Source organism: Pistacia vera, unplaced genomic scaffold (genome assembly GCF_008641045.1).
Source record: "Pistacia vera cultivar Batoury unplaced genomic scaffold, PisVer_v2 Contig570, whole genome shotgun sequence".
In the NCBI taxonomy this organism is placed as follows: Eukaryota; Viridiplantae; Streptophyta; class Magnoliopsida; order Sapindales; family Anacardiaceae; genus Pistacia; species Pistacia vera.
This window is the reverse complement of record NW_022196413.1, coordinates 1,970,559-1,980,787: the sequence shown is the minus strand read 5'-3', so window position 1 is coordinate 1,980,787 and position 10,229 is coordinate 1,970,559. Positions and strand designations below refer to the sequence as shown.

General features: G+C 37.8%; 1 non-coding gene across 1 annotated transcript; it reads left to right on the top strand.

The window, feature by feature from the left end:
- The first annotated feature begins 4,511 nt into the window (after window positions 1-4,511).
- Window positions 4,512-4,618, top strand: LOC116109086. Its single transcript, XR_004124722.1, has one exon. It is a non-coding gene; the product is annotated as a small nucleolar RNA R71 (small nucleolar RNA).
- Window positions 4,619-10,229: the final 5,611 nt, after the last annotated feature.

Sequence of the window (10,229 nt, the reverse complement as noted above, 5' to 3'; positions counted from 1 at the left end):
AAACTCAACCAAGGACCAACCAAACAACGTGAACAATATACGAACTCATTTAGGGGCAATTCAGTAACCCTTTAGGCCATACCATAAACAATGGCTATGTATCCAAAGTGGGGCATTACAAGAATTGACTCTTTGTAATAATGTTCATTAATCAATAAAAGGCATTTTATTCTATATCGCGTAAATCATTATTATTGCAATATGTATTGATATATGTCCTTAGAATGGTAGAACCGTGACAAGGGTATTAAGTGTTTCCAAGATTTGTTTCAGCTCCCTATTTGATACTTCTACTTGGCCACTGGTTTGAGGGTGATATGGGGTAGCAACTCGATGTGTAACTTCATACTTGCTTAACAATGTTGCAAATTGGCGATTGCAAAAGTGAGAACCACCATCATTGATAATGGCTCTTGGCGTGCAAACCTTGAAAAGATATTCTTCTTCACAAACTTGATAACTACGCGAGCATCGTTTGTTGGCAACGCAGCAGCTTCCACCCACTTCAAAACATAATCTACAGCAACCAAAATAAAACAGTTAGAAAACGAAGAAGGAAAAGGTCCCATAAAATCAATCCCTCACACATCAAACAATTCTACTTCTAGGATATTATTTAAAGGCATGACATTTCTCCTAGACATGTTCCCAACCCGTTAACACTCATCACAACTCATAACAAAATGAAAAGCATCTTTAAAAGAGTTGGCTAGAAAAATCCTGATTGAAGAACTTTAGCGGCGGTCTTTGTCTAACTAAAATGACCACCAACTTCCCTTGAATGACAATGATGAAGAATATTTGTCATCTCTTCTTCTGGCACACATCTTCTTATCATTTGATAAACACAATGCTTGTATAAAAATGGATCCTCCCAAAAGTAGTACTTTAAATCTGCAAAAAATTTCTTTCGTCTTTGGGAGTTCATTCCAAGAGGCAATACTTTCTGCGCCAAATAGTTAGCAATATCTGCAAACCACGACCTTCTTGAATAGCAAACAATTGCTCATCCAGAAAGTATTCATTGATTGGATTTTCTTCCTCTCGAACTTCTTCATTGGATTCCAATCGGGATAAATGGTCAGCCACTTGATTTTTCGTTCCTTTCTTGTCCTTAATCTCCAAGTCAAATTCCCGTAAAAGCAATACCCATCACAATAATCTTGGCTTGGAATCCCATTTTGCTAAGAGGTACTTCAACGCAGCATGGTCAGTGTACACAATAACCTTGGTACCTAGCAAATAAGAACGAAATTTGTCAATAGAGAATACCACTGCTAAAAATTCTTTTTTAGTAGTTGCATAATTTAACCGTGGTCCTGTTAAAGTCTTGCTGGCATAATAAATCACATACAAAACCTTACCTTTCCATTGTCCTAAAACATCCCCTAAAGCGTAGTCACTCGCATCACACATGAGTTCAAAAGGTAGTTCCCAATCGGGCGCAACAATAATAGGAGCAGAAATTAATTTTGCTTTTAAACACTTAAATGCATCTAAACACTCTTGATTGAAATTAAAAGGAACATCCTTAGCTAATAAATCACAAAGAGGTTTAGAGATTTTAGAGAAATCCTGTATGAATCTCCTATAAAAGCTCGCATGCCCAAGGAAACTTCTGATAGCCTTCACTGAATTTGGAGGTGGTAATTTCTCAATGACTTCAATTTTCGCTCGATCCACCTCAATTCCATTCGCGGATATCCGATGACCTAACATAATCCCATCTCGTACCATGAAATGGCACTTTTCCCAATTTAGCACCAAGTTAGTGTCAACACATCTCTGCAAATCATTATATAAGTTAGTTAAAAAATCATCAAAAGAATCTCCAAAAACAGAAAAATCGTCCATGAAAACTTCAATGGACTTCTCAACTATATTAGAGAATATTGAAATCATGCAACGTTGAAAAGTTGCAGGAGCGTTGCACAAGCCAAAAGGCATTCTTCGATAGGCAAATGTTCTATATGGGCACGTGAAAGTCGTTTTCTGTTGATCTTCTGGCACTATAGCAATTTGATTGTAGCCTAAATATCCATCTAGGAAATAATAGAACTTGTGGCCAGCTAACCTCTCCAACATTTGATTGATGAATGGCAATGGAAAATGGTCTTTACAAGTCGCAGAATTCAATTTGCGATAGTCGATACATACTCTCCATCCCGTGACTATTCGTGTTAGAATCAGCTCATTATTATCATTACGGACCACTGTCATTCCTCCCTTCTTTGGCACTACTTGTACTGGACTCACCCATGCACTATCCGAAATTGGATATATGATTCCTGCATCTAAAAGCTTCAACACCTCCTTCTTGACCACTTCTTGCATTGATAGATTCAATCTTCTCTGTGGTTGGACAATAGGCTTATAACTTTCCTTCATTAAGATCTTGTGCGTGTAGATTGAAGGACTGATACATTTTATATCCCCAATTCTCCATCCACCAATAGCCTTCTTGTATTTCCTCAATATGCGTAGCAACTTGTCTTCCTCTACAACACTCAAAGAAGCATTGATAATGACTAGAAAAAATTTACCCTCTTCTTAAAATGCATACCTTAAATGAAATGGTAGTTGCTTGAGCTCAAGTGTAGGTGCCTTTGTGATTGGTAAAGTTGACTGAGACGCCACAACTCCAATTTCTCTGATCGAATTAGCTTCAAGACGAACCAAGGGTGGTAAAGCATTTAAGTATCTTAAACACTCTCTCATCTCTTCACTATCAACTTCATCCTCCTGATCTCTAGAATTCATCAAACTATTCTCTAAAGGAAAAATGGGGTAGCTCTCTTCAAAATTCTGCTCCACTATGGTGTCAAGAACATCAATCTTAAAGCATGAGTCTAGTTCAGATGGACGCTTCATAGATTCAAAAACATCAAATTCTACTTGCTCATCTTCTACCCTTAAGATTAATTTCCCTTAGTGGACATCTATTAATGAAAGGGTCGTCCTAAAATTAAAGGTATCTCCTTATCTTCTTCCATGTCTAATACTATAAAATCTACTAAGAAAATCAGTTTGTCTACCTTAATCAAGACTTCTTCTACCACCCCCCTAAGATATGTTGTCGATCGATCAGCTAATTGGAGAGACACGGTGGTTGGCTTCACTTCTCCTAATCCAAGCTTCCTGTAGATGGAAAACGACATTAAGTTAATACTTGCCCTTAAATCACATAACACTTTATTAAAATAACAACTACCGATAATACAAGGGATAGTAAAACTCCCTGGATCTCTTAGTTTAGGTGGTAGTTTCTTTTGAATCAACGCACTAAATTCCTTCGTGAGCATAACTTTCTCGTGTTCCTCAAATTTTCTCTTGTGTGTGAGGATCTCCTTCAGAAACTTTGCATACTTCGACATCTGTTCTAGCATATCAACAAAAGGGATATTAATATGTAAACTTTGAAACATGTCAATAAACTTACCGAATTGCTTATCGAGCTTCTGATTTTTCAACCGTTGTGGGTATGGAAGGGTTGTCTGGCTTGAAGGAAGTTTCTGCTCAGATGCATGCTCGTCGCGACCACTAGATTCATGGCCGCAGCGATGAGTTGAAACTTCTGACGCATTTGGAGCAAGATCACGCTCGTCGCGGCCACCGGATTCATCACTGTGGCTATCATCCCTATTTCTGATGAATTTCTCCACAATCTCACACTCGTTGCAACCACCGCCATCACCACCACATCGATCGTCCTTCTGCTCATCTTTCATGTCTTGTTCTTGCCTTAGTTTTTCACCCTCTGAATTTTCCAACATTCATCCACTCCTCAAGGTGATTGCATGCGCTTGTTCCTTGGGATTTTTCTTTGTATCGCTCAGTAATGCTCCTTGAACTATTCCCGCTAAGATGCTATGAATTTGCCCAATTTGAGTCTCAAGGTTCCTAATAGAGGCTGATTGATTTTGAACTAGGACGTTAGTCTTCTCAAACATCTTACTTGTCTCTTCAATGAACTTGGTCAACACATTCTCTAAATTAGATTTTGGCTCTTGAGGTTGAAAAACAGGAGCTTGCTTTTGCTCATTGTTGTTGCTTCATGAAAAGTTCGGGTGTTTCCTTCATGCTGGATTATATGTATTAGACTATGGATTCCCTTGTCCCCTTTGGAAATTATTGATGTAATTGGCTTGTTCAAGTTGACCAAATGGGTTCCTTTCTTGGCAATCCTTCGATGAATGATTGCACAAAGGTCACATATTATAGAAGAAGATTCAATTGCATTTACTTTCAACACATTACCTAATTGCTTCTGGATGTTTGAAAGTTGAGCAGTCAATGCAGTGTAACCGTCAACTTCATGCACCCCCGCTGATCTCCTTATTGAAGTTCTCTTTGGAGTCCTCATATAGTTATTGTTCGCCATCACCTCAATCAGATTGTATGCTTCCTCTGGCGTTTTATTGTTCAAGGCTCCCCCACTTGCAGCATCAATCATAGCTTGAATAGTTGGTAGCAACCCTTGGTAGAACATTTGTACTTGCGACCAGATTGGTAAACCATGGTGAGGGCACCTCCGTAAGAGATCCTTTTACCTTTCCCATGCTTCATAGAATGACTCTGAATCTTGTTGGTAAAAGTTGGTAATCTCACTCCTCAGCTTGGCAGACTTGGCAGGTGGAAAGTATTTAGTGAATGCTTGAGCTAACTCACTCCATGTCGTGATGCTCCCAGATGGCAGAGAAATCAACCAAGCCTTTGCTTTTCCCCGAAGAGAGAATGGGAAAAACCTTAGCCTAATTGCGTTATCGGATACTCCATTATGCCTAAATGTGTCGCATAACTCCAGAAAATTTGCGATATGCAGGTTGGGATCATCATTAGGTAACCCAGCGAATTGGACTGACTACTAAATCATTCCAATAATTGCTGGCTTAATCTCAAAATTATTCACTTGAACGGGTGGTCTCCTAATGCTAGAATAGCATCCATCAATAGTAGGACTAGAGTAGTCTTTCAATGCTCTCTGAACCACTACTACTCCACCATTTGCATTTCCCCCCTAAAGTATCCTCAGTCTCATTCTCTTGATTTCCCATATTGGGATTCACAATTCCTAAGTTAGCCATTGATTTTTCAGAGTCAGCTTGCCTCTTTTCTTTCCTCAACTGTTTCGCGGTTCTCTCGAACTCAAAATCTAGTGGATTAAGATCACCACGACCTCTTGAACGTAAACTCTCCAGATTCTAGCTGAAAACAACAAACAAAACAAACAAAAATAAAAATAAAAATTAATTAGTAAACAAAAATAAAACAAATCAAATTAGCAACTAAATATTTCGTATTGATATTGGTAAAAAGAAATTGTTCCCCGGCAACGGCGCCAAAAACTTGATAGGCTATTCACAAGTGTACGAAATCGTGCAAGTAATAACGCTTGAGTAAACGAGTGTCGAATCCCAAGAGAACTACCTACCAAGTACCAAACTAGTCTATTTTACTGCTATTTGATGAAACATAATTTTATGAATGAATTTAATGAAAAGGAAAACAAATTAAAAACTAAACAAAAGCAGAATTTTCTAGATACTTTGGTATAAAGATCAATATGACTAAACCCTAAGGCACAGATTTCACACCAATTTATTCCTATGTATTGACGATTATTACTATCCTAATTAAGCTTATTCTAAAGGCCAAACTCCCTAATATTCCCCTAACTTTCTCTCGAACAATTAGTGAATTAACCCTTAAACAACAACCCAAAATATCTCTAAGTTGGATTTAGGAGCTAAGAGATCATTAAGTTCTATGGAATTTACCAGAGCCTCATAGATCGTGGTAACCTATCTCAAGCGTTCGCTCAATCTATGGTTTTATTACCTTAGACAAATCAGGTTTTATCTCTCGACCTTAACCCAACCCATGATATCATTCAACCCTCGGATCCTTAAGAATTGAAAGCATTACATACAATAATAAAACTTAGAATTAATGCTTAATAAGAAATCAATAAAGATAACGTCAACACATATTCATACATTGGGCTACATTTTTAGCCCTAGAAAAGCGATTTAGTTCATAGTTACTATGATAAAAACCATCATTCTATTCAACAACATGAGTTCAAGAAAGAAAAATATAAACACTTCTCTAATTAGTGAACGAGAGCTTCAAGAATCCCGATCTCCAAACTAGTAGCCGTTCTTCCCTTTCTCTCTAAAAACTCCTGAAAAACTTCTTAAAGACCCTTATTTATATCCTAGGGTTTTGATCTTAATTAGGAAAAGAGTAAATACCTTAGCCCATTAAGATTCGGATTAGGATAATATATTAACATAACAAGCCCGTGACCCATCACCGCAGTAGTAAGAACAGTCACTATAGCGATCGTTCATTCTGTCCAAGGCATCCATGACCTTCATAATTTGGTAAAGTCATAAACATTAATTTTGTAGTTCTCTGAATAAGCTTTCCAACGCCATAAGAATCGTTGAATTCTGATTTCTACAGCTCAAGTTATGACAGAAAAATCAAAGCACGCTCATCCTGAAGGATTTCTAGATTTTACGTTGTATCTTCGACGTGTCACAACTTCCTCGTTTCAACTCCGATTCTTGTACCGTTTGTTCCTACGTGTCATGAATTCCATCAACATCATTCTTTTTCCTTCAAATATATGTTTGAACCTGAAAATACTAAAAATACACCCATGATCCCATAAAAGGTATTTATGAAAGAATTTATTCAAATACTACAATTTAAACACATTTTTCCACAAATAATCCAATTAAATCACTAAAAAAATATAAAATTTCAAGATCTTATCATGTGGTGGTCCTCATACTCATCAGAGAGACAATGGAAAGGATTCTGGTTCATAACATTATCCTATATAGGAGTATCCTGCAAAGATAGAGACTTTGGGGGTATAGAGGAAGTTGTATTACTAGGAGAAATAACCTGATTAGTAGGTGTAGATAGACCTTTTCCTCTATTTTTCTTAGCCATATATTGAAACCCTTCACTATCAACTGTTTTCTTAGGAGGAGATGCAGTATGTACTGAGGATGCCTGTTGGACCTATAGAGGGCAAGAAGAGACACTATGGCCAAACATTTGGCACTTATCACATTAGGATGGTCTCCATTGGTACTCAACTCTAACATCCACCTAGAGAGGATCATTAGAATCCTCCAGAGGAAGGTGCACTTCCAAGAGTTTACGAGTACTATCCACTTCAATGAGGACATGAGCAAACCCAATTCTACCAGCCCCACGAATGCATGTATCTTCAGTAATTCTGTCGAGGCTAATGGCTTGCTAATACCACTAGTAATAAATCTTAAAGCATCATGGTTCCAACATTCCATAGGCAGATCAAATAACTTGACCTACAAGGGAATAAATCCATGTGATTCCTTGTTAAGGACCATACCAGGACGCCACCGTTGCAACAAGATAGGCCTGTTCTACAGTAACCAAGGGCCATCCTCCATGCATTTCACCATACGATTTTCATCAGAGAATTTAAAAAAATAAAATCCCTTATCATTCATCATAACTTCAAAGATACTGTATGTTTTCCAGAGACGCATAACAATGTTCTAAACAACAGGGAAGGGCAGTTTCTTTTCAATGAATGATCCCACGAGTCAGTTTGCCCACTTCTTATGTCTTTCAATACATATAGAGATCGGAAGGTTAATAACAACAACACCTTTTGATGAGAATTCAGGAGTATAGGTGTTTTTCCATTAGATTGGCTTGCTATCGTGACATGAGCCCATGAACGTTTACCTTCAGAATGCAAAGGATGACCAGAAGTATTTGGGCCAGCAGTCTTTTGTCCCAAAGCTACAAATCCAGAAGAAGAAACATTAGGTCCTACATGTTTTTTACTAGCTCCCAATTTACCTTTTCCTTTTGCCATTCCACCACTATCCTAGGGCCTATGACTTGTAGAAGAAGAGGGATGGGAACTGTTGAATCCAAAGCTGAACATCGGAACTTCACATCCAATAGATGGAGAAGTTCTCTTATTAAGAGAAGAGGCTCTAAAAGTAAAGGGCTTAAAGGCTTCAGACATGACTCCATAAGAACAAGAAGCATGGGACTAATAGGCTTGGGTCACACTTAGAAAAGGTTGCCCAAAACTTGGAGGCAGATATGGAGATTGGGCTGGAGCCAGGTCACCAATAATTGGGTTAGGATTCGGGTTAAGACCCGACAAGGAACCAGACACCTACTCTTCCACCACCGCAATATGCTCCTCGAGGTTGCGTGATGCAGGAACCAGCATTGCTCGACCAACTTTGGGCTTTTTTTTTTACAAAGGTTGATTCTCCAAAGACTGGTCCCCAGTAGAGTCACTTTCTTCCTCACCAGTTTGACCAAAGGTCGAAATGCCATCCTTCCTAGAATAAGGGCGACGAACCCCTCCAGATCTGGTATGTTCTCGAAAGCTTTCTAGGCCAGTAGATCTGCTTTCAAGAGCTATAGGACGTGGAGCTTGTTGATCTTGATTCACTGCACTTAGATTCTTAACATTCACAAAAGAACCATTTCCAAGCACAACATCCATATCCACAAATGAGGAAAGGCTATTAGCTGAGCTCTTACCATATTTCATAATGCATTTCAAAGAAGCAGAATAAAGCTCCGAATGGGTTGACGCCTCCCTAAAGTGCTTCATAAACCGTCAAGGACAAACAAAGAACCATTTACCAAAAAGAGAGAGCACCACCAACTGCGACGCCGATGGCTAGCCAAGAAGAGAGGGGAGGACTCCTCACAGTGGGATCCACTCGCTTTTCTATTCTTTAGAGAGCACAATAGGAGTTGTTTCGAACTTGTCTATACTTGAATTTCTTTGTAAACTTGAAAATTAGTAATAATATTATAATCCACCAAATAAAATGAATAATTACTTGAATAGCAAACTATTAACAGTTCATCTCTGCAATGAAGCATGTAAGAATAATTGCAATATAGCCAATCGTATCTAACTTGGTTAATTTTGGACAAGAGAAATACATATGACAAGTAAAGATTGTTCTTATAGATTCTAAAGCAATAAGTTTTCCATTGTGATACATGGCATCTGTAAAGACACTTTTTGGAATGTAACATGTGGCATCACCTTTAAACAAAGGGAAATCATGTGAGTTTCAAAGCCACTCTAAGTATTAGAGTTTAGATTGTATCTTCTAGCTTGCCATAGAACAAGTTACAGTGGCAACAAATAACGAAAACAAAACAGCTTGAAGAAAAATCAGGTTCTGAAGATAATTACCCTTTTGAATATAACACTTGTAGCACAATAGAAGATGACAACTTCAATATAAGTGGCATGGATTAGATTGGTCTAGATATCTTCAGGTGGGAGGTAGCGGAATTTGTTGACCAGAGATAGAGTTTTGCAAGTGCATGGTAAATTATTGGCTCACCATGAATAGCCATCTGAGCCTTGACATAAACTTTGTGGCATTGATAGTGTTGGCAATTTTGGAGGAGGATTGGAGTGAAGTTTAGTGAAAGGCAAAAATTTCCCATTGAAAAGTGGTAGACAATGAAGTTGATCTCCATGATGAACAAATGCCACTAAAACGAATATAACCGCATACTTTGTCTAATTTTTCAAGCAGAATGAATAATAAATCTTCAGGAAGGTTAGACCAAATAGACATGGTGAGTAAAAGAGAAAATTTGTAGCGAGGATATGGTATATATAATGTATTTAGTATGACTTCCTAAGAAAGGAATATAATATGTTTTTCGTATTAAACAAGGAATTACAGTGAGGATATATGCTTTCCTTTACTATGTATTGAAAAAAAATTGAATTTGTATCAAAATCCTAACATATGAGGAATTCACCTAATATGAAAATATTGAGAATAAAATTATGAATAATGCTATATATACAAACTTCTAATACAAACTTATGTGCACTGTTTTGAAACCCAGATCGGTTTGATCGAGAACCAACCATAACTCTGGTCAGGTTCAATGTCAAACCCACTAATAGATTGAAAACTGCTTTGGACCATGGTCGGATCGGCGAAATAGTACAAAATCATCGGTCCAACCAACCTGTGACCCAAACCAAGTCACTAATTATTTGCATATCTAAACCCTAAAAGAAACCCATTCCCAAATTTGTTGCTTCATTCTTCCTAACAATCGAGGATATTTCCTTTCTTGGTTGTGCAGAGTTTGAAACTTCTAATAGCATTCAAATCTTCAATCTCCCTGCATCTATATCCTCCAAA